Source organism: Oncorhynchus nerka, linkage group LG5 (assembly GCF_034236695.1).
Source record: "Oncorhynchus nerka isolate Pitt River linkage group LG5, Oner_Uvic_2.0, whole genome shotgun sequence".
Taxonomy (NCBI): Eukaryota; Metazoa; Chordata; class Actinopteri; order Salmoniformes; family Salmonidae; genus Oncorhynchus; species Oncorhynchus nerka.
The window spans coordinates 630,025-655,525 of NC_088400.1; the positions used below are offsets into that span (position 1 = coordinate 630,025).

Here is a 25,501-nt window from a genome sequence, read left to right on the forward strand (position 1 = left end):
GCATGATAATTACACAGGTGCACCTTGTGCTGGGGACATTTTTTTTTTAAACACTCTGAAATGAGACTGGTTTCAGGAATCTCGGCGTATGTCACACGTCACTACTTCACAGGAGGCATTTTAACGTAAACATGATTTCCAAATGCAATGATTGACAGAAATGCCTTCTGGAACATTTGAACTTTCATGTGCCTTAATAACAAACTTACATGCCATCTGTAAATCCAAATACAATTGCTGAATTACATGGCTAGATGGTTTGCCACGGGGAAAAGACAGGAACCTTCCCGCTAGCCATGATTGGCTGAGATAATGGATGGGCTAGACATGTCAAGAGATGAGTTCAGATTGGTCTGATAGGCTAGACATGTCAAGAGATGAGTTCAGATTGGTCTGATAGGCTAGACATGCCGAGAGATGAGTTCGGATTTGTCTGATAGGCTAGAGATGCCGAGAGATGAGTTCGGATTGGTCTGATAGGCTAGACATGTCGAGAGATGAGTTCGGATTGGTCTGCAATGTATCATGCTTTTGTCTATTACATGATTTGCTCAGTATGTGTCGGTAATCCTTTCTAACGCTGCTTTTTTTAAAGATATCATGAAGAACTCCAACGTGGAAGTTGGATTTTAAAATTAGTTGTCCAGTGGAAGCAGAGTATGATAGCTAAGGAGATGGAGAAATTCTGCCATTTGATTGCAAACGTTATGCGCAGGGAGTCGAAAAGAGAACACCTCTCTCCGGATTACATCTTCAAACTATGGGTAACCATGGCATCCGTGACAGAGAAGCATTCATCCATATATATCGGTAAAAGAGTCTAGCTAGTGACATTTTCAGATATTATATGTTTCTAATTTTGTCACAAAGACATTTTCATTGCAAGTTAAAGTGTACTGTTAGCTAGCTAGTTAACATTAGCTGACAGGCTTGCTAGCTAATGTTACATGTATGATCTGTGTAGTAATAGTATTCATATCTCAGAAAGTGATTTGCATTGCTAGTTATAGCCTAATGTTAGCTAGCTAGCTACCATTGAACCTAGTTGGTTAAATTCAGTTACCTGCAGATACATGCATGGTAGTAACAAAACCATTTCACTATACCCTTTACATCTTCTGAATTAACAAATAAATGGGATGATGGTTCATTTAGTTTAGCTAAGTTCTACAAAGCCCTGCTTTTATTTGGTCATTGTTTTTCTGTAGAAAGTAATTATCTTTTTGCCTTTTTAATAAAAATGAGTGCCTGGTTTGCTAGATTGACAAATCCTAAATTCATTTTTAACAGATGGGTTACTTGGTGTTAAAATACACCAGTTATGCTATTTTGAACCACCAGGCTGCTGATGTCATGCAGCCTGTCGTTTTTGTGTTTAAACTTTTTCATAGCGACAAGTTTGATGTCGGACGACAATAGAATGTGCATGATGTCACTGACAACTGTCTATGTTGATAGAAGTAGTAGAAACCAGCATTTAGTCTTGAAATCTTTGGTTGTTTAACAAATGATCTCACATTTGAATCCTTAAAGAGATGGATGGGGCTAAGGCTTAAGTGAACCATGCTGGGTGTAGACAAAGAAGAGCTCTCCTTTAGGTGTACCAAAACATTTAAGAGACATTTTCTCAAAAGTGGGGTTTCAAATGTATTAACTATCAAAGCAGAAATACTTTCCCATTGTTCCTCTACTGTTGACTCAGCTGTTGCCAGAAAATGTAATGTACATTACTCTACCATAAGCCGCCATCAACGTAATTTCAGAGAATTTGTCAGTAAGTCCAACCTGCCTCACACTGCAGACCAGGTGTAACCACACCAGCCAAGGACCTCCACATCAGCCAAGGACCTCCACATCAGCCAAGGACCTCCACATCAGCCCAGGACCTCCACATCAGCCCAGGACCTCCACATCAGCCCAGGACCTCCACATCCGCCCAGGACCTCCACATCAGCTCAGGACCTCCACATCAGCCCAGGACCTCCACATCAGCCCAGGACCTCCACATCAGCCCAGGACCTCCACATCAGCCCAGGACCTCCACATCAGCCCAGGACCTCCACATCCGCCCAGGACCTCCACATCAGCTCAGGACCTCCACATCAGCCCAGCCCAGGACCTCCACATCAGCCCAGGACCTCCACATCAGCCCAGGACCTCCACATCAGCCCAGGACCTCCACATCTGCCCAGGACCTCCACATCAGCCCAGGACCTCCACATCAGCCCAGGACCTCCACATCCGCCAAGGACCTCCACATCAGCCCAGGACCTCCACATCAGCCCAGGACCTCCACATCCGCCAAGGACCTCCACATCAGCCCAGGACCTCCACATCAGCCCAGGACCTCCACATCCGCCAAGGACCTCCACATCCGCCAAGGACCTCCACATCAGCCAAGGACCTCCACATCAGCCCAGGACCTCCACATCCGGCTTCTTCACCTGTGGGATCATCTGAGACCAGCCACTCGAACAGTTGATGAAACTGAAACTGAAACGGTAATATCCAAGATGGCGTAGTAGTCAGACGTCTTTGTCCTTCGACTTGTCGTGTCCCATGTATATTTATTTTTTATATCTTTTTCTTCTCATATCTTTTTTATATTTTTCTAAACCTCAACTTCAAAATACTCTCCTGCAACCCGCCTCACCCAATGTGGTGAGTTAGCTTCTGTTTTTTCTAAAGTATTTTTATTTACCTCGGAACCAGAATCCCCCAACAGAAGCTGGCCAGCTCACTGGCTACTATCTAGTAGTCAGCTAGTGGTCATCAGCTAACCTTTAGCTCAGAAAGCTCTCACCAGTTTGTACAACGCCACTCAAACCAGAGCACACTGGACCTATTTCCTCTCCATGACCCTGGATTCCTACCACAAGCTCTGAACCTTTTCACCTGGATCATCGCAGCTAACTCACTGCAATCCGAGTTACTACTCCTGGCTAACGTCTGTCCCGAAGCAAGCACCATTTAGCCTGGAGCTAGCCCATGCTAGGCCCATTCTCCCGGCTAGCTGAAGAGGCCCATCAGCCACTCCTGGGCTACAATACCCGGAGCCATTCTACTGCCAGTACGGGGCACGGAACCCCGCCGATCCTTCACGACTGGACTTCCGACGTAACCTGCTCGAGGGGGTACTCAACTGGCACCTACGTTGCGACGTCCCCTGAATGCCCATCTGTTAGCCTGCTACCCGCGGCCCGCTAGCTGTCTAGAGCATATTGGACTGTTAGCTGAATAGATCCATCGGCCAATTTCTTCGGCCACTCTACCTATTTTGCCAATTTGATCCCTCTGCTACTCGAACCCTACTAATCCACCGCGATGTCTATCAACGTGACCGGAGGCTAAATCAGACTTTCCTCCATCGCGACGTCCCTCTAAGGCCCTAATGCTAGTTTGTAGCCCCGGCCTGCTAGCTGTCTGAATCGCCGTGTCTCCAGCCAGCCCAACAACTCACTAGACCCCAATGATCACTCGGCTACGCATGCCTCTCCCTAATATCAATATTCCCTGTCCATTACTGTATTGGTTAGTGATTATTGTCTTATTTCACTGTAGAGCCTCTAGCTCTGCTCAATATACCTTAACCAACCATTTAGTTCAACATCCCTCCAACCTCCAACACAGGCACCCTCATAGATATCATCCTAACCAACTTGCCCTCCAAATATACCTCTGCTGTTTTCAACCAAGATCTCAGCGATCACTGCCTCATTGCCTACATCCGTAATGGGTCTGCGGTCAAACGACCACCCCTCTTCACTGTCAAACACTCTGTAAAACATTTCAGCGAGCAGCCTTTCTAATCGACCTGGCCCGGGTATCCTGGAAGGATATTGACCTCATCCCTTCAGTAGAGGATGCCTGGTTATTCTTTAAAAGTAACTTCCTCACCATATTAAATAAGCATGCTCCGTTCAAAAAATGTTGAACCAGGAACAGATATAGCCTTTGGTTCTCTCCAATCCTGACTGCCCTTGACCAGCACAAAAACACCCTGTGACGTTCTGCATTAGCATCGAAAAGCCCCTGTGATATGCAACTTTTCAGGGAAGTTAGGAACCAATATACACAGGCAGTTAGTACACACAATATACACAGGCAGTTAGTACACAATATACACACTTTTTATGGCTACTGTTTACAGGCCTCCTGGGCCATATACAGCGTTCCTCACTGAGTTCCCTGAATTCATATCGGACTTTGTAGTCATAGCAGATAATATTCTAATCTTTGATGACTTTAATATTCACATGGAAAAGTCCCCAGACCCACTCCAAAAGGCTTTCGGAGCCATCATCGACTCAGTGGGTTTTGTCCAACATGTCTCTGGACCTACTCACTGTCACAGTCATACTCTGGACCTAGTTTTGTCCCATGGAATACATGTTGTGGATCTTAATGTCTTTCCTCATAATCCTGGACTATCAGCTATCAGACCACCATTTTATTACGTTTGCAATTGCAACAAATAATCTGCTCAGACCCCAACCAAGGAACATCAAAAGTCGTGCTATAAATTCACAGACAACACAAAGATTCCTTGATGTCCTTCCAGATTCCCTCTGTCTACCCAAGGACGTCAGAGGACAAAAATCAGTTAACCACCTAACTGAGGAACTCAATTTAACCTTGCGCAATACCCTAGATGCAGTGGCACCCCTAAAAACTAAAAACATTTGTCATAAGAAACTAGCTCCCTGGTATACAGAAAATACCCGAGCTCTGAAGCAAGCTTCCAGAAAATTGGAACGGAAATGGCGCCACACCAAACTGGAATTCTTCCGACTAGCTTGGAAAGACAGTACCGTGCCGTATCGAAGAGCCCTCACTGCTGCTCCACCAAACTGGAAGTCTTCCGACTAGCTTGGAAAGACAGTACCGTGCCGTATCGAAGAGCCCTCACTGATGCTCCACCAAACTGGAAGTCTTCCGACTAGCTTGGAAAGACAGTACCGTGCAGTATCGAAGAGCCCTCACTGCTGCTCCACCAAACTGGAAGTCTTCCGACTAGCTTGGAAAGACAGTACCGTGCAGTATCGAAGAGCCCTCACTGCTGCTACACCAAACTGGAAGTCTTCTGACCAGCTTGGAAAGACAGTACCGTGCAGTATCGAAGAGCCCTCACTGCTGCTCGATCATCCTATTTTTCCAACTTAATTGAGGAAAATAGGAACAATCCGAAATTTCTTTTTGATACTGTCGCAAAGCTAACTAAAAAGCAGCATTCCCCAAGTGAGGATGGCTTTCACTTCAGCAGTAATAAATTCATGAACTTCTTTGAGGAAAAGATCATGATCATTAGAAAGCAAATTAAAGACTCCTCTTTAAACCTGCGTATTCCTCCAAACCTCAGTTGTCCTGAGTCTGCACAACTCTGCCACGACCTAGGATCAAGAGTTCATCCAGAACGCCACAGCCCGTCTGGTGTTCAACCTTCCCAAGTTCTCTCACGTCACCCCGCTCCTCCGCTCTCTCCACTGGCTTCCAGTTGAAGCTCGCATCCGCTACAAGACCATGGTGCTTGCCTACGGAGCTGTGAGGGGAACGGCACCTCAGTACCTCCAGGCTCTGATCAGGCCCTACACCCAAACAAGGGCACTGCGTTCATCCACCTCTGGCCTGCTCGCCTCCCTACCACTGAGGAAGTACAGTTCCCGCGCAGCCCAGTCAAAACTGTTCGCTGCTCTGGCCCCCCAATGATGGAACAAACTCCCTCACGACGCCAGGACAGCGGAGTCAATCACCACCTTCCGGAGACACCTGAAACCCCACCTCTTTCAGGAATACCTAGGATAGGATAAAGTAATCCTTCTCACCCCCTTAAAAGATTTAGATGCACTATTGTAAAGTGGCTGTTCCACTGGATGTCTTAAGGTGAATGCACCAATTTGTAAGTCGCTCTGGATAAGAGCGTCTGCTAAATGACTTAACTGTAAATGTAAATGTAAGCGAGACACTCAAGTGTTTTAGTACTATATCTCTTGACACAATGATGAAAATAATCATGGCCTCTAAACCTTCAAGCTGCATACTGGATCCTATTCCAACTAAACTACTGAAAGAGCTGCTTCCTGTGCTTGGCCCTCCTATGTTGAACATAATATATGGCTCTATATCCACTGGATGTGTACCAAACTCACTAAAAGTGGCAGTAATAAAGCCTCTCTTGAAAAAGCCAAACCTTGACCCAGAAAATATAAAAAACTATCGGCCTATATCGAATCTTCCATTCCTCTCAAAAATTTTAGAAAAAGCTGTAGCGCAGCAACTCACTGCCTTCCTGAAGACAAACAATGTATACGAAATGCTTCTGTCTGGTTTTAGACCCCATCATAGCACTGAGACTGCACTTCTGAAGGTGGTAAATTACCTTTTAATGGCATCAGACCGAGGCTCTGCATCTGTCCTTGTGCTCCTAGACCTTAGTGCTGCTTTTGAGATCATCGATCACGACATTCTTTTGGAGAGATTGGAAACCCAAATTGGTCTACACAGACAAGTTCTGGCCTGGTTTAGATCAGTTTGTCTCTGTGAATGGTTTGTCCTCTGACAAATCAACTGTAAATTTCGGTGTTCCTCAAGGTTCCGTTTTAGGACCACTATTGTTTTCACTATATATTTTTACCTCTTGGGGATGTCATTCGAAAACATAATGTTAACTTTCACTGCTATGCGGATGACACACAGCTGTATATTTCAATGAAACATGGTGAAGCCCTAAAATTGCCCTCGCTAGAAGCCTGTGTTTCAGACATAAGGAAGTGGATGGCTGCAAACTTTCTACTTTTAAACTCGGACAAAACAGAGATGCTTGTTCTAGGTCTCAAGAAACAAAGAGATCTTCTGCTGAATCTGACAATTAATGTTGATGGCTATACAGTCGTCTCAAAATAAAACTGTGAAGGACCTGGGCGTTACTCTGGATCCTGATCTCTCTTTTGACGAACAAATCAAGACTGTTTCAAGGACAGCTTTTTTCCATCTACGTTGCAAAAATCCGAAACTTTCTGTCCAAAAATGATGCAGAAAAATAAATCCATGCTTTTGTTACTTCTAGGTTAGACTACTGCAATGCTCTACTTTCCGGCTACCCGGACAAAGCACTGAATAAACTTCAGTTAGTGCTAAATACGGCTGCTAGAATCCTGACTAGAACCAAAAAATTTCCTCCTACTTGATCATATTACTCCAGTGCTAGCCTCCCTAAACTGGCTTCCTGTCAAGGCAAGGGCTGATTTCAAGGTTTTACTGCTAACCTACAAAGCATTACATGGGCTTGCTCCTACCTATCTCTCTGATTTGGTCCTGCCGTACATACCTACACATACGCTGCGGTCACAAGACGCAGGCCTCCTAATTGTCCCTAGGATTTTATAGCAAACAGCTGGAGGCAGGGCTTTCTCCTACAGAGCTCAATTTTTATGGAATGGTCTGCCAACCCATGTGGGAGACGCAGACTCAATCTCAACCTTTAAGTCTTTACTGAAGACTCATCTTCAGTGGGTCATATGATTGAGTGTAGTCTGGCCCGGGAGTGTGAAGGTGAACGGAAAGGCTCTGGAGCAACGAACCGCCTTTGCTAACTCTGCCTTCCCGGTTCCCCTCTCTCCACTGGGATTCTCTGCCTCTAACCCTATTACAGGGGCTGAGTCACTGGCTTACTGGTGCTCTTTCATGATGTCCCTAGGAGGGGTGCATCACTTGAGTGGGTTGAGTCACTGACGTGATCTTCCTGTCTGGGTTGGCGCCCCCTTGAGTTGTGCCTTGGCGGAGATCTTTGTGGGCTATACTCGGCCTTGTCTCAGGATGGTAAGTTGGTGGTTGAAGATATCCCTGTAGTGGTGTGCGGGCTGTGCTTTGGCAAAGTGGGTGGGGTTATATCCTTCCTGTTTGGCCCTGCCCTGGGGTATCATCGGATGGGGCCACAGTGTCTCCTGACCCCTCCTGTCTCAGCCTCCAGTATTTATGCTGCAGTAGTTTATGTGTCGGGGGGCTAGGGTCAGTTTGTTATATCTGGAGTACTTCTCCTGTCTTGTCCGGTGTCCTGTGTGAATAAGTATGCTCTCTCTAATTCTCTCTTTCTTTCTCTCTCTCGGAGGACCTGAGCCCTCGGACCATGCCTCAGGACTAACTGGCATGATGACTCCTTGCTGTCCCCAGTCCACCTGGCCGTGCTGCTGCTCCAGTTTCAACTGTTCTGCCTGTGGCTATGGAATCCTGACTTGTTCACCGGACTTGCTACCTGTCCCAGACCTGCTGTTTTCAACTCTCTAGAGACAGCAGGAGCGATAGAGATACTCCTAATGATCGACTATGAAAAGCCAACTGACATTTACTCCTGAGGTGCTGACTTGCTGCACCCTCGACAACTACTGTGATTATTATTATTTGACCATGCTGGTCATTTATGAACATTTGAACATCTTGGCCATGTTCTGTTATAATCTCCACCCGGCACAGCAAGAAGAGGACTGGCCACCCCTCATAGCCTGGTTCCTCTCTAGGTTTCTTCCTAGGTTTTGGCCTTTCTAGGGAGTTTTTCCTAGCCACCGTTCTTCTACACCTGCATTGCTTGCTGTTTGGGGTTTTAGGCTGGGTTTCTGTACAGCACTTTGAGGAATCAGCTGATGTACGAAGGGCTATATAAATACATTTGATTTGATTTGAGTTGAGTTAGGAAAGCTATAGAAATTTGCATCCTGCAGCCCAAACTCAAAAAAGTTCTGGGACACTGTAGTCCATGGAAAATAAGAGCACCTCCTCCCAGCTGCCCACTGCACTGAGGCTAGGAAACACTGTTACCACCGATAAATCCACTATTATTGAGAATTTCAATAAGCATTTTTCTACGGCTGGCCATGCTTTCCACCGGGCTACCCCTACCCCGATCAACAGCACTGCATCCCCCATAGCAACTCGCCCAAGCCTTCCCCATTTCTCCTTCTCCCAAATCCAGATTGCTGATGTTCTGAAAGAGCTGCAAAATCTGGACCCCTACAAATCAGCCGGGCTAGACAATCTGGACCCTCTCTTTCTAAAATGATCTGCCGAAATTGTTGCAACACCTATTACTGGCCTGTTCAACCTCACTTTCCTATTGTCTGAGATTCCCAAAGATTAGAAAGGGGGAGACACTTTAGACCCAAACTGCTGCAGACCTATATCTATCCTACCCTGCCTTTCTAAGGTCTTCGAAAGCCAAGTCAACAAACAGATTACCGACCATTTCGAATCCCACCGTACCTTCTCCACTATGCAATCTGGTTTCAGAGCTGGTCATGGGTGCACCTCAGCCACGCTCAAGGTCCTAAACGATATCATAACCACCATTGATAAGAGACATTACTGTGCAGCCATGTTCATCGACCTGGACAAGGCTTTCGACTCTGTCAATCACCACATTCTTATCGGAAGACTCAACAGCCTTGGTTTCTCAAATGATTGCCTCGCCTGGTTCACCAACTACTTCTCTAATAGAGTTCAGTGTGTCAAATCGGAGGGCCTGTTGTCCAGACCTCTGGCAGTCTCTATGGGGGTGCAACAGGGTTCAATTCTCAGGCAGACTCTCTTCTCTGTATACATCAATGATGTCGCTCTTGCTGCTGGTGAGTCTCTGATCCACCTCTACGCAGACGACATCATTCTGTATACCTCTGGCCCTTCTTTGGACACTGTTTTAACTAACCTCCAGACTAGCTTTTCAATACCATACACCTCTCCTTCCGTGGCCTCCAACTGCTCTTAAATGCAAGTAAAACTAAATGCATGTTTTCAACCGATTGCTTCCCGCACCCGTCCGCCCGTCCAGCATCACTACTCTGGACGGTTCTGACTTACAATATGTGGACAACTACAAATAGCTGGGTGTCTGGTTAGACTGTAAACACTCCTTCCAGACTCACAGTAAGCATCTCCAATCCAAAATCAAATCTAGAATCGACTTCCTACTTCGCAACAAAGCAACCTTCACTCATGCTGCCAAACATACCCTCATAAAACTGACCATCCTACCAATCCTCGACTTCTGCGATGTCATTTACAAATTAGCCTCCAACACTCTACTCAACAAATTGGATGCAGTATATCACAGTCCCATCCGTTTTGTCACCAAAGCCCCATATACTACCCACCATTGCGACCTCTACGCTCTCGTTGGCTGGCCCTCGCTTCATACTCGTCGCCAAACCCACTGGCTCCATGTCATCTACAAGACCCTGCTAGGTAAAGTCCTGCCTTATCTCAGCTCTGTGTTCACCATAGCAGCACCCACGCGTAGCACGTGCTCCAGCAGGTACATCTCACAGGTCACCCCCAAAGCCAATTCTTCCTTTGGCCGCCTTTCCTTACAGTTCTCTGCTGCCATTGACTGGAACGAATTGCAAAAATCACTGAAGCTGGAGACACATCTCCCTCACTAGCTTTAAGCACCAGCTGTCAGAGCAGCTCCCAGATCACTGCACCTGTACATAGCCCATCTGTAAATAGCCCATCCAACTACCTCATCCCCATACGGTATTTATTTATTTATCTTGCTCCTTTGCATCCCAGTATCTCTTCTTGCACATTCATCTTCTGCACATTCTACTATTCCAGTGTTTAATTGCTATATTGTAATTACTTCTATTTATTGCCATACCTCCCTTATACTACCTCATTTGTACACACTGTATATAGACTTTTCTACTGAATTATATACTGTATGTTTGTTTATTCCATGTGTAACTCTGTGTTGTTGTATGTGTCGAACTGCTTTGCTTTATCTTGGCCAGGTCGCAGTTGTAAATGAGAACTTGTTCTCAACTAGCCTACCTGGTTAAATAAAGGTGTTCTCAACTGGCCTACCTGGTTAATATAAAGGTGTTCTCAACTAGCCTACCTGGTTAAATAAAGGTGTTCTCAACTAGCCTACCTGGTTAAATAAAGGTGTTCTCAACTAGCCTACCTGGTTAAATAAAGGTGTTCTCAACTGGCCTACCTGGTTAAATAAAGGTGTTCTCAACTAGCCTACCTGGTTAAATAAAGGTGTTCTCAACTTGCCTACCTGGTTAAATAAAGGTGTTCTCAACTAGCCTACCTGGTTAAATAAAGGTGTTCTCAACTAGCCTACCTGGTTAAATAAAGGTGTTCTCAACTAGCCTACCTGGTTAAATAAAGGTGTTCTCAACTAGCCTACCTGGTTAAATAAAGGTGTTCTCAACTAGCCTACCTGGTTAAATAAAGGTGTTCTCAACTGGCCTACCTGGTTAAATAAAGGTGTTCTCAACTGGCCTACCTGGTTAATATAAAGGTGTTCTCAACTAGCCTACCTGGTTAAATAAAGGTGTTCTCAACTAGCCTACCTGGTTAAATAAAGGTGTTCTCAACTGGCCTACCTGGTTAAATAAAGGTGTTCTCAACTAGCCTACCTGGTTAAATAAAGGTGTTCTCAACTGGCCTACCTGGTTAATATAAAGGTGTTCTCAACTGGCCTACCTGGTTAAATAAAGGTGTGCTCAACTAGCCTACCTGGTTAAATAAAGGTGTTCTCAACTGGCCTACCTGGTTAAATAAAGGTGTTCTCAACTGGCCTACCTGGTTAAATAAAGGTGTGCTCAACTAGCCTACCTGGTTAAATAAAGGTGTTCTCAACTGGCCTACCTGGTTAATATAAAGGTGTTCTCAACTAGCCTACCTGGTTAAATAAAGGTGTTCTCAACTGGCCTACCTGGTTAAATAAAGGTGTTCTCAACTAGCCTACCTGGTTAAATAAAGGTGTGCTCAACTAGCCTACCTGGTTAAATAAAGGTGTTCTCAACTGGCCTACCTGGTTAAATAAAGGTGTTCTCAACTAGCCTACCTGGTTAAATAAAGGTGTTCTCAACTGGCCTACCTGGTTAATATAAAGGTGTTCTCAACTAGCCTACCTGGTTAAATAAAGGTGTGCTCAACTAGCCTACCTGGTTAAATAAAGGTGAAATAAAAAAAATAAAAACTGAGGAGTATTTCTGCCCAAAATAAAGCCCTTTTGGTGTTGAAAAACTCAGTTTGATTGGCTAGCCCTAGCTCCCCAGTGGGTGGGCCTATGCCCTCCCAGGTCCACCTAAGGCTGCGCCCCTGCACAATCATTTGAAATCCATAGATTAGTGCCTAATTCATTTATTTAAATTGACTGATTTCCTTATATGAACTGTAACTCTGTAAAATCGTTGAAATTGTTGCATGTTGTGTTTATTTCCGTTCAGTATAGTTGCCAGGATCCTAAATACAAATCCCAGCTCGACACTGCTATCAGGGATAGAGTGGTATAGGGCCATATTAATATGTTGTATCAGGGATGTTGTGTTTACCCTTAACCTCACCTGAACCCTACCTCACCTCAAACTACACACAGCTAGCACCTCCATCGTCATTTACCTGCATATGCTACAATGTGCAAATCTCATTATGAAATGTTTTGTTAATAGAATGATCTACTATGGACTCTTAGAAAAAAAAGGTGCTATCTAGAACCTAAATTATTCTTTGTCTGTTCCCATAGGAGAACCCTTTGAAAAAACCTTTTTGGTTCCAGGTAGAATCCTTTTGGGTTCCATGTAATACCCTTTCATCAGAGGGTTCTACCTGGAACCAAAAAGGGTTCTCCTATGGGGACCGATGAAGAAACCTTTTGGAACCCTTTTTCTAAGAATGTAGACTATCCCAACTTGGCTTTTACATTAGGGTTAGTGTTAGGGGTTAGGGGTAGGGGTTAGGGATTAGGGGTTAGGGTTAGGGTTAGGGGTTAGGGTTAGGGGTAGGGGGTTAGGCGGTTAGGGTTAGTGGTGGGGTTAGTGGTGGGGTTAGGGTTAGGATTAGGGGTAGGGGTTAGGGTTAGGGTAGGGGTTAGGGTTAGGGTTAGGGGTTAGGGGTAGGGGTAGGGGTTAGGGTTAGGGGTAGGGGTAGGGGTTAGGGTTAGAGATTAGGGGTTAGGGTTAGGGGTTAGGGTTAGGGGTTCGTGGTTAGGGTTAGAGGTTAGGTGTTGGGGGTTAGGGTTAGTGGTGGGGTTAGTGGTGGGGTTAGGGTTAGGATTAGGGGTGGGGTTAGGGTTAGGGGTGGGGTTAGGGTTAGCGGTGGGGTTAGGGGTGGGGTTAGGAGTAGGAGTAGGGTTAGGGTTAGGATTAGGATTAGTGTTAGGGTTAGTGGTGGGGTTAGTGGTGGGGTTAGGGTTAAGATTAGGGGTGGGGTTAGGGTTAGTGGTGGGGTTAGGATTAGGGGTGGGGTGGGGTTAGGATTAGTGGTGGGGTTAGGATTAGGGTTATGGTTAGGAGTAGGGTTAGGGTTAGGATTAGGGTTAGTGGTGGGGTTAGTGGTGGGGTTAGAGTTAGGGTTGGGTTAGGGGCAGGCGCAGGATACAAACCCGAATTAGGGTAAGGGTTAAGGTTAGGGTTATGGTCAGGGTTGAAGTCAGGGGAAGGGGAGGATTTGGAAATGTCTCCGGAACCTCTATAATGAAGGTTGGGTCAGAAAGAGTGAAGGGCAGACTTGTGTTATGTGAGTGTGTAGGTTGAATGGGAGAGAGGGCCCCCAAGGTGCTGTTTTTTATAGTTCTGAGATATCGTTTAGAGTAACCTCTCTGTCTGAGTGCCTGAAATAGTGTTTGAATTGCTTTTCCCAGGTCCTGTTTGCAGGAGAATATCCTATGAAACCGTATAATTTGTGATTTAACGATGCCTCTAAATGTATGTTTGGGGTGATAACTGTGTTTGAGTAGAGCATATGTATCTATTGGTTTGAAATAAACTTTATTGATTTTTGAGACTGATTTATGTGATTAAAGAAAACTGTAGGTTCCAATACGTGTACTTCACATGGATCTCTTATGTATTAAACCTTAATGGATGGGTGGTGACTGTTGAGAATGCTAATGAATTCAGTGAATAGTTGGATATCATGAGGCCAGGCTCCTATAATGTCATCTAGAAATCTGTAGTAGAATGTAGGTTGAGGTGGGCACATGGCCAATGCCTCTCTCTCCCATTCAGCCATGGTAATGTTTGGATATGCCGGGGCAAATTTCTGTTCCCTCCACCTGTAAGTAGTGCTTATCATTGAATATAAAGTAATTGTGTGTGAGGCTGATTTCTAATAATTGTAGTATTTCATTGTCTGGTCTATTGCTATCTGGATTTCTGACCGTCTGTACTCTTGTTGCTGTATTTATGTTAGTGTATCAATGTCTATAGTGAATATATATGTTTGGGAGGGAACAACTATGGGTTTGACCTTCTCAAGAAAGTGATGTGTCTCTGAGGTAGCTGGGGTGTCTAGTGGAGAGAGGGTTGATATAATGATCAATATACTGGGCTATGTTTTATGATTCGCTATTGCAGTCTGATACGATTGGCCAGGAGGAACTTCATAGGGAATAGTCCAGGTTTCTGGTTCTTTATGAATCAGGTAAAACAGTCTAGGTCGTGGGAGTGTCTGGTCCAAATAGAAAGTCTCGTTGTTTTTTCGTGATGTGCCGTTTATCATTAAGTGTTTGTATCATTCTACGTAATTTAGTCTGGGTCTGTGGTTGTATTCTGTTTCCTATTGGTACATAATACTTGGTGTTGGATAACTGTCTATTTGCCTCGTATGTGTATTGATGTTTATCTAGGATCACTGTTTCAGATCCCTTATCTGCTGGTTTCAATATTATGTCAGGGTTGTTAATAAGTTATTTTATGGCTTGTCTTTCGATGTGGGTGATGTTGTCCTCTCTATCTGCCTGGGTGTGATAGTTGTGAAGGGTGTCTTGGTCGGTTCTGATTAGGTTCTTTACCCTCCTATCTATCTGGGACAGTTTGGGTTCCCAGATTGAAGGAAGGGTGAATGGTAAATGGTTGTCATTTGTCTGGTAGTCAAAGTAGTCTAGAAGTTTAAGTTGTCTATGATATTTGTGTGTGTCCCTATGAAGTTCTTCCCAGTCAAACTTACCAGGGCGGGGAATGAAAGACAACCTCCTCTCCAAGAGTTGTTTCTGGTGTGGGTTGAAAAGACTTGGACTAATTCATGGTGTTTGATAAGGAGGGGCCAACTACCCCCTCTGCTGGGTAATCTAAGAAAGCAACTGGGGGAGGAAGGGAGGGGGAGAGTACAGGGGGTTGGGGTGAAAAGAAGGGTGTGGTGTGGCTAGGTGGGTCCAAATTGTGGGTAGAGCCTATTCTAAATTTAGCTGCTCACACCAATTCTTAAAAATGAGGTCTGCTGTGGTTGTTGTCCAGTGTAGCAGGTCTGTTGTGTGGAATTCATCATGGGGTATCTCCAAGAGAAATGGGCCATGTGTGGTTGTTGTCCAGTGTAGCAGGTCTGTTGTGTGGAATTCATCATGGGGTATCTCCAAGAGAAATGGGCCATGTGTGGTGATGTAACCATTAATGACTTTGAGGTTCTGTTTACGATCTGGTGAAAGGAGGTGTGAGTGGTTAATAATGGGGATGTAAATAATTGCATTAGGGAAAGTGACTCTTGCTTCCTTGTGCATTGATGCAATCTGTTTGATTGATGTTTTGTATGGGTCATTATCCATATTGTTTATGCCCACCGAGAGAACCACTATGCTGGTGTCTAAATTAACCTCTGTTTTCTCCAGGACCTTTGTGAAATGTTGCTCGGGGTAGGGGTTCTCATAATCTCCTTTCCTTTTACCTTGGGAGAAAGGGAGGGAGTGGGTGCCATGTTGTTCTTAGAATGAAATGGGGAGTTGTTTGGGGCAATATTGCTGACATCTCTCTGTGTCTGCGAAGGTGCAACAGGGGAAGAGGGTGTTGAGGTATGGATCCCCATCTCAGTAGGAGATTGTGTCTGAGGAAGAGGAGGATACTGATTATTTAGCTTCTGGTTTAAAGAGCACTGTGCTGGGGCGGGCGTGGCCCCAATGGGGATGATCATTTTTGAGAGGCCTGAGGCTTAACTTTACTTCATTTTTATGTCCAGCATCCTCAAAGGATTGCTTGCAAAGATATGTTGTAACTGGTACATTTAGAAGATACTCAAGGCCCTGGGGGCTGTAGAGGGAACCTGGAATGGAGCATATAGAAGATACTCAAGGCCCTGGGGGCTGTAGGGGGAACCTGGAATGGAGCATTTTGAATGCCCTGGGGGCTGTAGGGAAAACCTGGAATGGATCATTTAGAAGATACTCAAGGCCCTGGGGGCTGTAGGGGGAACCTGGAATGGAGCATTTAGAAGATACTCAAGGCCCTGGGGGCTGTAGGGGGAACCTGGAATGGAGCATTTTGAATGCCCTGGAGGCTGTAGGGGGAACCTGGAATGGAGCATTTAGAAGATACTCAAGGCCCTGGAGGCTGTAGGGGGAACCTGGAATGGAGTATTTAGAAGATACTCAAGACCCTGGGGGCTGTAGGGGGAACCTGGAATGGAGTATTTAGAAGAAGGCCCTGGGGGCTGTAGGGGGAACCTGGAATGGAGCATTTAGAAGAAGGCCCTGGGGGCTGTAGGGGGAACCTGGAATGGAGCATTTTGAAGAAGGCCCTGGGGGCTGTAGGGGGAACCTGGAATTGAGGATTTAGAAGAAGGCCCTGGGGGCTGTAAGGGGAACCTGGAATTGAGTATTTAGAAGAAGGCCCTGGGGGCTGTAGGGGGAACCTGGAATGGAGTATTTAGAAGAAGGCCCTGGGGGCTGTAGGGGGATGAAAACAGATTGGTTTTGATGTCATTCAGATTAAAACAGATTTAAAAAACAGGCAACATGCTTGAGGAAAATCATTTATTTAATTCTATATGACACAAAGACTAAACCAATATCTTACCAGGATGATTAATAGAATAATTATCATTTTGCACAAAACCACAAAAAACAATAGGCCTACATTAGTTTCATGTTTAAATCAAATCAAATAATGAAGAATTACTATCGAGACCAAAATGGGAAAATAAAGTAAATAATTGTAATAAGTGAATTCTCCTCTCCTGTATGTTTTCTATCTCTGTAACATGTAATGGTATATAACATTATACTGAACCTGTAACAATAATGCCTGAACCACAACACCTATCAGTTGATCTGTATAGACATGAGAAGTGAAGGCATTTACAATGTATCAACCATAATGCTATACAGTATATGACCAGTATATGACTGATGTTAAAGGACAGCTGCTGAATGAATAATACAACACACATTATATTAAAACACATTCCAATCAGAATAATACATGTATCAGTTAATAGATCACATTTGATCAAATGCCACTATTGTTCCAGCAGGTGGAGCTACAATGTAACAACATACAGCATTGTGACTCACAGTTCTATATGAGAATTCCATTCTGATGGTTGTTATGGTGATCAGGTGAACTCAGCCTCACTCTTCTTCAACACGATCACCTGTTCAACACAGAAGTAGTTCATCAGTGTGGCCATATATTTACTTATCCAATACAGAACCACTAAGAAATGTAAATCATATCAGATTAATTACTAGTCAATACTGTGCTACTTAGAATCTGATCAAAATCTCTTCCAATGGGGCTCCTGCTTATGTCCAGTTCTCCCTTATCAATACCAGGGTTATTTACTAATTATCAATATGAGGGCAATTGACCATTTATCAATATAGGTCTACTTACTAATGATCCATACCTGGGCTTTTTACCATTTATCAAAACCAGCACTATTTACTATTTATCAATACCAGGGCTATTAAACTATAAATATTAACTAACTATAAATAACAGGGCTATTAACTAACTATAAATAACAGGGCTATTAACTAACTATAAATAACAGGGCTATTAACTAACTATAAATAACAGGGCTATTAACTAACTATAAATAACAGGGCTATTAACTAACTATAAATAACAGGGCTATTAACTAACTATAAATAACAGGGCTATTAACTTTGTATTTATACCCAGGCTATTTACTTCTAAATGCAGGTAGGTTAGAGTGTTGGACTAGTAACCGCAAGCTCAAATCCCTGAGCTGACAAGGTAAAAATCTGCCGTTCTGCACCTGAACAAGCCAGTTAACCCACTGTTCCTAGACCAGTTAACTCACTGTTCCTAGACCAGTTAACCCACTGTTCCTAGACCAGTTAACTCACTGTTCCTAGACCAGTTAACCCACTGTTCCTAGACCAGTTAACTCACTGTTCCTAGACCAGTTAACTCACTGTCCCTAGACCAGTTAACTCACAGTTCCTAGACCAGTTAACCCACAGTTCCTAGACCAGTTAACCCACTGTTCCTAGACCAGTTAACCCACTGTTCCTAGACCAGTTAACCCACTGTTCCTAGACCAGTTAACCCACTGTTCCTAGACCAGTTAACCCACTGTTCCTAGACCAGTTAACCCACTGTTCTAGACCAGTTAACCCACGGTTCCTAGACCAGTTAACCCACAGTTCCTAGACCAGTTAACCCACTGTTCCTCCTAGACCAGTTAACCCACAGACCAGTTCCTACTGTTCGACCAGTTAACCCACTGTTCCCCACTGTTCCTAGACCAGTTAACCCACTGTTCCTAGACCAGTTAACAAGTTAACCCACTGTTCCTAACCCACTGTTCCAGTTAACCCACAGTTCCTAGACCAGTTAACCCACAGTTCCTAGACCAGTTAACCCAGTTCCTAACCAGTTAACCCACTGTTCCTAGACCAGTTAATCCACTGTTCCTAGACCAGTTAAACCACTGTTCCTAGACCAGTTAACCCACAGTTCCTAGACCAGTTAACCCACTGTTCCTAGACCAGTTAACCCACTGTTCCTAGACCAGTTAACCCACAGTTCCTAGACCAGTTAACCCACTGTTCCTAGACCAGTTAACCCACTGTTTCTAGACCAGTTAACCCACAGTTCCTAGACCAGTTAACCCACAGTTCCTAGACCAGTTAACCCACTGTTCCTAGACCAGTTAATCCACTGTTCCTAGACCAGTTAACCCACTGTTCCTAGACCAGTTAACCCACTGTTCCTAGACCAGTTAACCCACTGTTCCTAGACCAGTTAATCCACTGTTCCTAGACCAGTTAACCCACTGTTCCTAGACCAGTTAACCCACAGTTCCTAGACCAGTTAACCCACTGTTCCTAGGCCAGTTAACCCACTGTTCCTAGACCAGTTAACCCACAGTTCCTAGACCAGTTAACCCACAGTTCCTAGACCAGTTAACCCACTGTTCCTAGACCAGTTAACCCACTGTTCCTAGACCAGTTAACCCACAGTTCCTAGACCAGTTAACCCACAGTTCCTAGACCAGTTAACCCACTGTTCCTAGACCAGTTAACCCACTGTTCCTAGACCAGTTAACCCACTGTTCCTAGACCAGTTAACCCACTGTTCCTAGACCAGTTAATCCACTGTTCCTAGACCAGTTAACCCACTGTTCCTAGACCAGTTAACCCACAGTTCCTAGACCAGTTAACCCACTGTTCCTAGACCAGTTAACCCACTGTTCCTAGACCAGTTAACCCACAGTTCCTAGACCAGTTAACCCACAGTTCCTAGACCAGTTAACCCACTGTTCCTAGACCAGTTAACCCACTGTTCCTAGACCAGTTAACCCACAGTTCCTAGACCAGTTAACCCACTGTTCTAGACCAGTTAACCCACTGTTCCTAGACCAGTTAACCCACTGTTCCTAGACCAGTTAATCCACTGTTCCTAGACCAGTTAACCCACTGTTCCTAGACCAGTTAACCCACAGTTCCTAGACCAGTTAACCCACTGTTCCTAGGCCAGTTAACCCACTGTTCCTAGACCAGTTAACCCACAGTTCCTAGACCAGTTAACCCACTGTTCCTAGACCAGTTAACCCACTGTTCCTAGCCCAGTTAACCCACTGTTCTTAGACCAGTTAACCCACTGTTCCTAGACCAGTTAACTCACTGTTCCGAGACCAGTTAACCCACTGTTCCTAGACCAGTTAACTCACTGTTCCGAGACCAGTTAACCCACTGTTCCTAGACCAGTTAATCCACTGTTCCTAGACCAGTTAACCCACTGATCCTAGGCCAGTTAACCCACTGTTCCTAGACCAGTTAACCCACTGTTCCTAGACCAGTTAACCCACTGTTCCTAGACCAGTTAACCCACTGTTCCTAGACCAGTTAACCCACAGTTCCTAGACCAGTTAACCCACTGTTCCTAGACCAGTTAACCCACTGTTCCTAGACCAGTTAACCCACAGTTCCTAGACCAGTTAACCCACTGTTCCTAGACCAGTTAACCCACTGTTCCTAGACCAGTTAACCCACAGTTCCTAGACCAGTTAACCCACAGTTCCTAGACCAGTTAACCCACTGTTCCTAGACCAGTTAACCCACTGTTCCTAGACCAGTTAACCCACTGTTCCTAGACCAGTTAACCCACTGTTCCTAGACCAGTTAACCACTGTTCCTAGACCAGTTAACCCACTGTTCCTAGACCAGTTAACCCACAGTTCCTAGACCAGTTAACCCACTGTTCCTAGGCCAGTTAACCCACTGTTCCTAGACCAGTTAACCCACAGTTCCTAGACCAGTTAACCCACAGTTCCTAGACCAGTTAACCCACTGTTCCTAGACCAGTTAACCCACTGTTCCTAGACCAGTTAACCCACTGTTCCTAGACCAGTTAACCCACAGTTCCTAGACCAGTTAACCCACTGTTCCTAGACCAGTTAACCCACTGTTCCTAGACCAGTTAACCCACTGTTCCTAGACCAGTTAACCCACTGTTCCTAGACCAGTTAACCCACAGTTCCTAGACCAGTTAACCCACTGTTCCTAGACCAGTTAACCCACTGTTCCTAGCCCAGTTAACCCACTGTTCCTAGACCAGTTAACCCACTGTTCCTAGACCAGTTAACCCACAGTTCCTAGACCAGTTAACCCACAGTTCCTAGACCAGTTAACCCACAGTTCCTAGACCAGTTAACCCACTGTTCCTAGACCAGTTAATCCACTGTTCCTAGACCAGTTAAACCACTGTTCCTAGACCAGTTAACCCACAGTTCCTAGACCAGTTAACCCACTGTTCCTAGACCAGTTAACCCACTGTTCCTAGACCAGTTAACCCACTGTTCCTAGACCAGTTAACCCACTGTTCCTAGACCAGTTAACCCACAGTTCCTAGACCAGTTAACCCACTGTTCCTAGACCAGTTAACCCACTGTTCCTAGACCAGTTAACCCACTGTTCCTAGACCAGTTAACCCACTGTTCCTAGACCAGTTAACCCACAGTTCCTAGACCAGTTAACCCACAGTTCCTAGACCAGTTAACCCACTGTTCCTAGACCAGTTAACCCACTGTTCCTAGACCAGTTAATCCACTGTTCCTAGACCAGTTAACCCACTGTTCCTAGACCAGTTAACCCACAGTTCCTAGACCAGTTAACCCACTGTTCCTAGACCAGTTAACCCACTGTTCCTAGACCAGTTAACCCACAGTTCCTAGACCAGTTAACCCACTGTTCCTAGACCAGTTAACCCACTGTTCCTAGACCAGTTAACCCACAGTTCCTAGACCAGTTAACCCACTGTTCCTAGACCAGTTAACCCACTGTTCCTAGACCAGTTAACCCACTGTTCCTAGACCAGTTAATCCACTGTTCCTAGACCAGTTAACCCACTGTTCCTAGACCAGTTAACCCACAGTTCCTAGACCAGTTAACCCACTGTTCCTAGACCAGTTAACCCACTGTTCTTAGACCAGTTAACCCACGGTTCCTAGACCAGTTAACCCACAGTTCCTAGACCAGTTAACCCACTGTTCCTAGACCAGTTAACCCACTGTTCCTAGACCAGTTAACCCACTGTTCCTAGACCAGTTAACCCACTGTTCCTAGACCAGTTAACCCACAGTTCCTAGACCAGTTAACCCACTGTTCCTAGACCAGTTAACCCACTGTTCCTAGACCAGTTAACCCACTGTTCCTAGACCAGTTAACCCACAGTTCCTAGACCAGTTAACCCACTGTTCCTAGACCAGTTAACCCACTGTTCCTAGACCAGTTAACCCACTGTTCCTAGACCAGTTAACCCACTGTTCCTAGACCAGTTAACCCACAGTTCCTAGACCAGTTAACCCACTGTTCCTAGACCAGTTAACCCACTGTTCCTAGACCAGTTAACCCACAGTTCCTAGACCAGTTAACCCACTGTTCCTAGACCAGTTAACCCACTGTTCCTAGACCAGTTAACCCACAGTTCCTAGACCAGTTAACCCACAGTTCCTAGACCAGTTAACCCACTGTTCCTAGACCAGTTAACCCACTGTTCCTAGACCAGTTAACCCACAGTTCCTAGACCAGTTAACCCACTGTTCCTAGACCAGTTAACCCACTGTTCCTAGACCAGTTAACCCACTGTTCCTAGACCAGTTAACCCACTGTTCCTAGACCAGTTAACCCACTGTTCCTAGACCAGTTAACCCACAGTTCCTAGACCAGTTAACCCACTGTTCCTAGGCCAGTTAACCCACTGTTCCTAGACCAGTTAACCCACAGTTCCTAGACCAGTTAACCCACTGTTCCTAGACCAGTTAACCCACAGTTCCTAGACCAGTTAACCCACTGTTCCTAGACCAGTTAACCCACTGTTCTTAGACAAGTTAACCCACGGTTCCTAGACCAGTTAACCCACAGTTCCTAGACCAGTTAACTCACTGTTCCGAGACCAGTTAACCCACTGTTCCTAGACCAGTTAACCCACAGTTCCTAGACCAGTTAACCCACTGTTCCTAGACCAGTTAACCCACTGTTCCTAGACCAGTTAACCCACAGTTCCTAGACCAGTTAACCCACAGTTCCTAGACCAGTTAACCCACTGTTCCTAGACCAGTTAACCCACTGTTCCTAGACCAGTTAACCCACTGTTCCTAGACCAGTTAACCCACTGTTCCTAGAACAGTTAACCCACTGTTCCTATACCAGTTAACCCACAGTTCCTAGACCAGTTAACCCACTGTTCCTAGACCAGTTAACCCACTGTTCCTAGACCAGTTAACCCACAGTTCCTAGACCAGTTAACCCACTGTTCCTAGACCAGTTAACCCACAGTTCCTAGACCAGTTAACCCACTGTTCCTAGACCAGTTAACCCACTGTTCTTAGACAGTTAACCCACGGTTCCTAAACCAGTTAACCCACAGTTCCTAGACCAGTTAACCCACTGTTCCTAGACCAGTTAACCCACTGTTCCTAGACCAGTTAACCCACTGTTCCTAGACCAGTTAACCCACTGTTCCTAGACCAGTTAACCCACTGTTCCTAGACCAGTTAACCCACTGTTCCTAGACCAGTTAACCCACTGTTCCTAGACCAGTTAACCCACTTTTCCCAGACCAGTTAACCCACTGTTCCTAGCCCAGTTAACCCACTATTCTTAGACCAGTTAACCCACGGTTCCTAGACCAGTTAACCCACAGTTCCTAGACCAGTTAACCCACAGTTCCTAGACCAGTTAACCCACTGTTCCTAGACCAGTTAACCCACTGTTCCTAGACCAGTTAACCCACTGTTCCTAGACCAGTTAACCCACAGTTCCTAGACCAGTTAACCCACTGTTCCTAGACCAGTTAACCCACTGTTCCTAGACCAGTTAACCCACTGTTCCTAGACCAGTTAACCCACAGTTCCTAGACCAGTTAACCCACTGTTCCTAGACCAGTTAACCCACTGTTCCTAGACCAGTTAAACCACTGTTCCTAGACCAGTTAACCCACTGTTCCTAGACCAGTTAACCCACAGTTCCTAGACCAGTTAACCCACTGTTCCTAGACCAGTTAACCCACTGTTCCTAGACCAGTTAACCCACAGTTCCTAGACCAGTTAACCCACTGTTCCTAGACCAGTTAACCCACTGTTCCTAGACCAGTTAACCCACAGTTCCTAGACCAGTTAACCCACTGTTCCTAGACCAGTTAACCCACTGTTCCTAGACCAGTTAACCCACTGTTCCTAGACCAGTTAACCCACAGTTCCTAGACCAGTTAACCCACAGTTCCTAGACCAGTTAACCCACTGTTCCTAGACCAGTTAACCCACTGTTCCTAGACCAGTTAACCCACTGTTCCTAGACCAGTTAACCCACTGTTCCTAGACCAGTTAACCCACAGTTCCTAGACCAGTTAACCCACTGTTCCTAGACCAGTTAACCCACTGTTCCTAGACCCCATCTTTCCTACCAGTTAACCCACTGTTCCTAGACCAGTTAACCCACTGTTCCTAGACCAGTTAACCCACAGTTCCTAGACCAGTTAACCCACTGTTCCTAGACCAGTTAACCCACTGTTCTTAGACCAGTTAACCCACGGTTCCTAGACCAGTTAACCCACAGTTCCTAGACCAGTTAACCCACTGTTCCTAGACCAGTTAACCCACTGTTCCTAGACCAGTTAACCCACAGTTCCTAGACCAGTTAACCCACTGTTCCTAGACCAGTTAACCCACTGTTCCTAGACCAGTTAACCCACTGTTCCTAGACCAGTTAACCCACAGTTCCTAGACCAGTTAACCCACTGTTCCTAGACCAGTTAACCCACTGTTCCTAGACCAGTTAACCCACTGTTCCTAGACCAGTTAACCCACTGTTCCTAGACCAGTTAACCCACTGTTCCTAGACCAGTTAACCCACTGTTCCTAGACCAGTTAACCCACTGTTCCTAGACCAGTTAACCCACTGTTCCTAGACCAGTTAACCCACAGTTCCTAGACCAGTTAACCCACTGTTCCTAGACCAGTTAACCCACAGTTCCTAGACCAGTTAACCCACTGTTCCTAGACCAGTTAACCCACTGTTCTTAGACAAGTTAACCCACGGTTCCTAAACCAGTTAACCCACAGTTCCTAGACCAGTTAACTCACTGTTCCGAGACCAGTTAACCCACTGTTCCTAGACCAGTTAACCCAGTGTTCCTAGACCAGTTAACCCACTGTTCCGAGACCAGTTAACCCACTGTTCCTAGACCAGTTAACCCACTGTTCCTAGACCAGTTAACCCACTGTTCCTAGACCAGTTAACCCACAGTTCCTAGACCAGTTAACCCACTGTTCCTAGACCAGTTAACCCACTGTTCCTAGACCAGTTAACCCACTGTTCCTAGACCAGTTAACCCACTGTTCCTAGACCAGTTAACCCACTGTTCCTAGACCAGTTAACCCACTGTTCCTAGACCAGTTAACCCACTGTTCCTAGACCAGTTAACCCACTGTTCCTAGACCAGTTAACCCACTGTTCTTAGACCAGTTAACCCACAGTTCCTAGACCAGTTAACCCACTGTTCCTAGACCAGTTAACCCACTGTTCCTTAGACCAGTTAACCCACTGTTCCTAGACCAGTTAACCCACTGTTCCTAGACCAGTTAACCCACTGTTCCTAGACCAGTTAACCACTGTTCCTAGACCAGTTAACCCACAGTTCCTAGACCAGTTAACCCACTGTTCCTAGACCAGTTAACCCACTGTTCCTAGACCAGTTAACCCACAGTTCCTAGACCAGTTAACCCACTGTTCCTAGACCAGTTAACCACTGTTCCTAGACCAGTT

The 25,501-nt window shown here is 45.4% G+C and overlaps 1 long non-coding RNA gene across 1 annotated transcript in view; it reads right to left on the reverse strand.

Annotated features, from left to right (window-relative positions):
* Positions 1-16,724: 16,724 nt before the first annotated feature.
* Positions 16,725-25,501, reverse strand: part of LOC135571711 (uncharacterized) — a 31,151-nt gene continuing 22,374 nt past the window's right edge. Inside the window, exon 2 of the long non-coding RNA XR_010463872.1 lies at positions 16,725-17,358. This is a non-coding gene — a long non-coding RNA (uncharacterized LOC135571711). The remainder of the gene's footprint in view (positions 17,359-25,501) is intronic.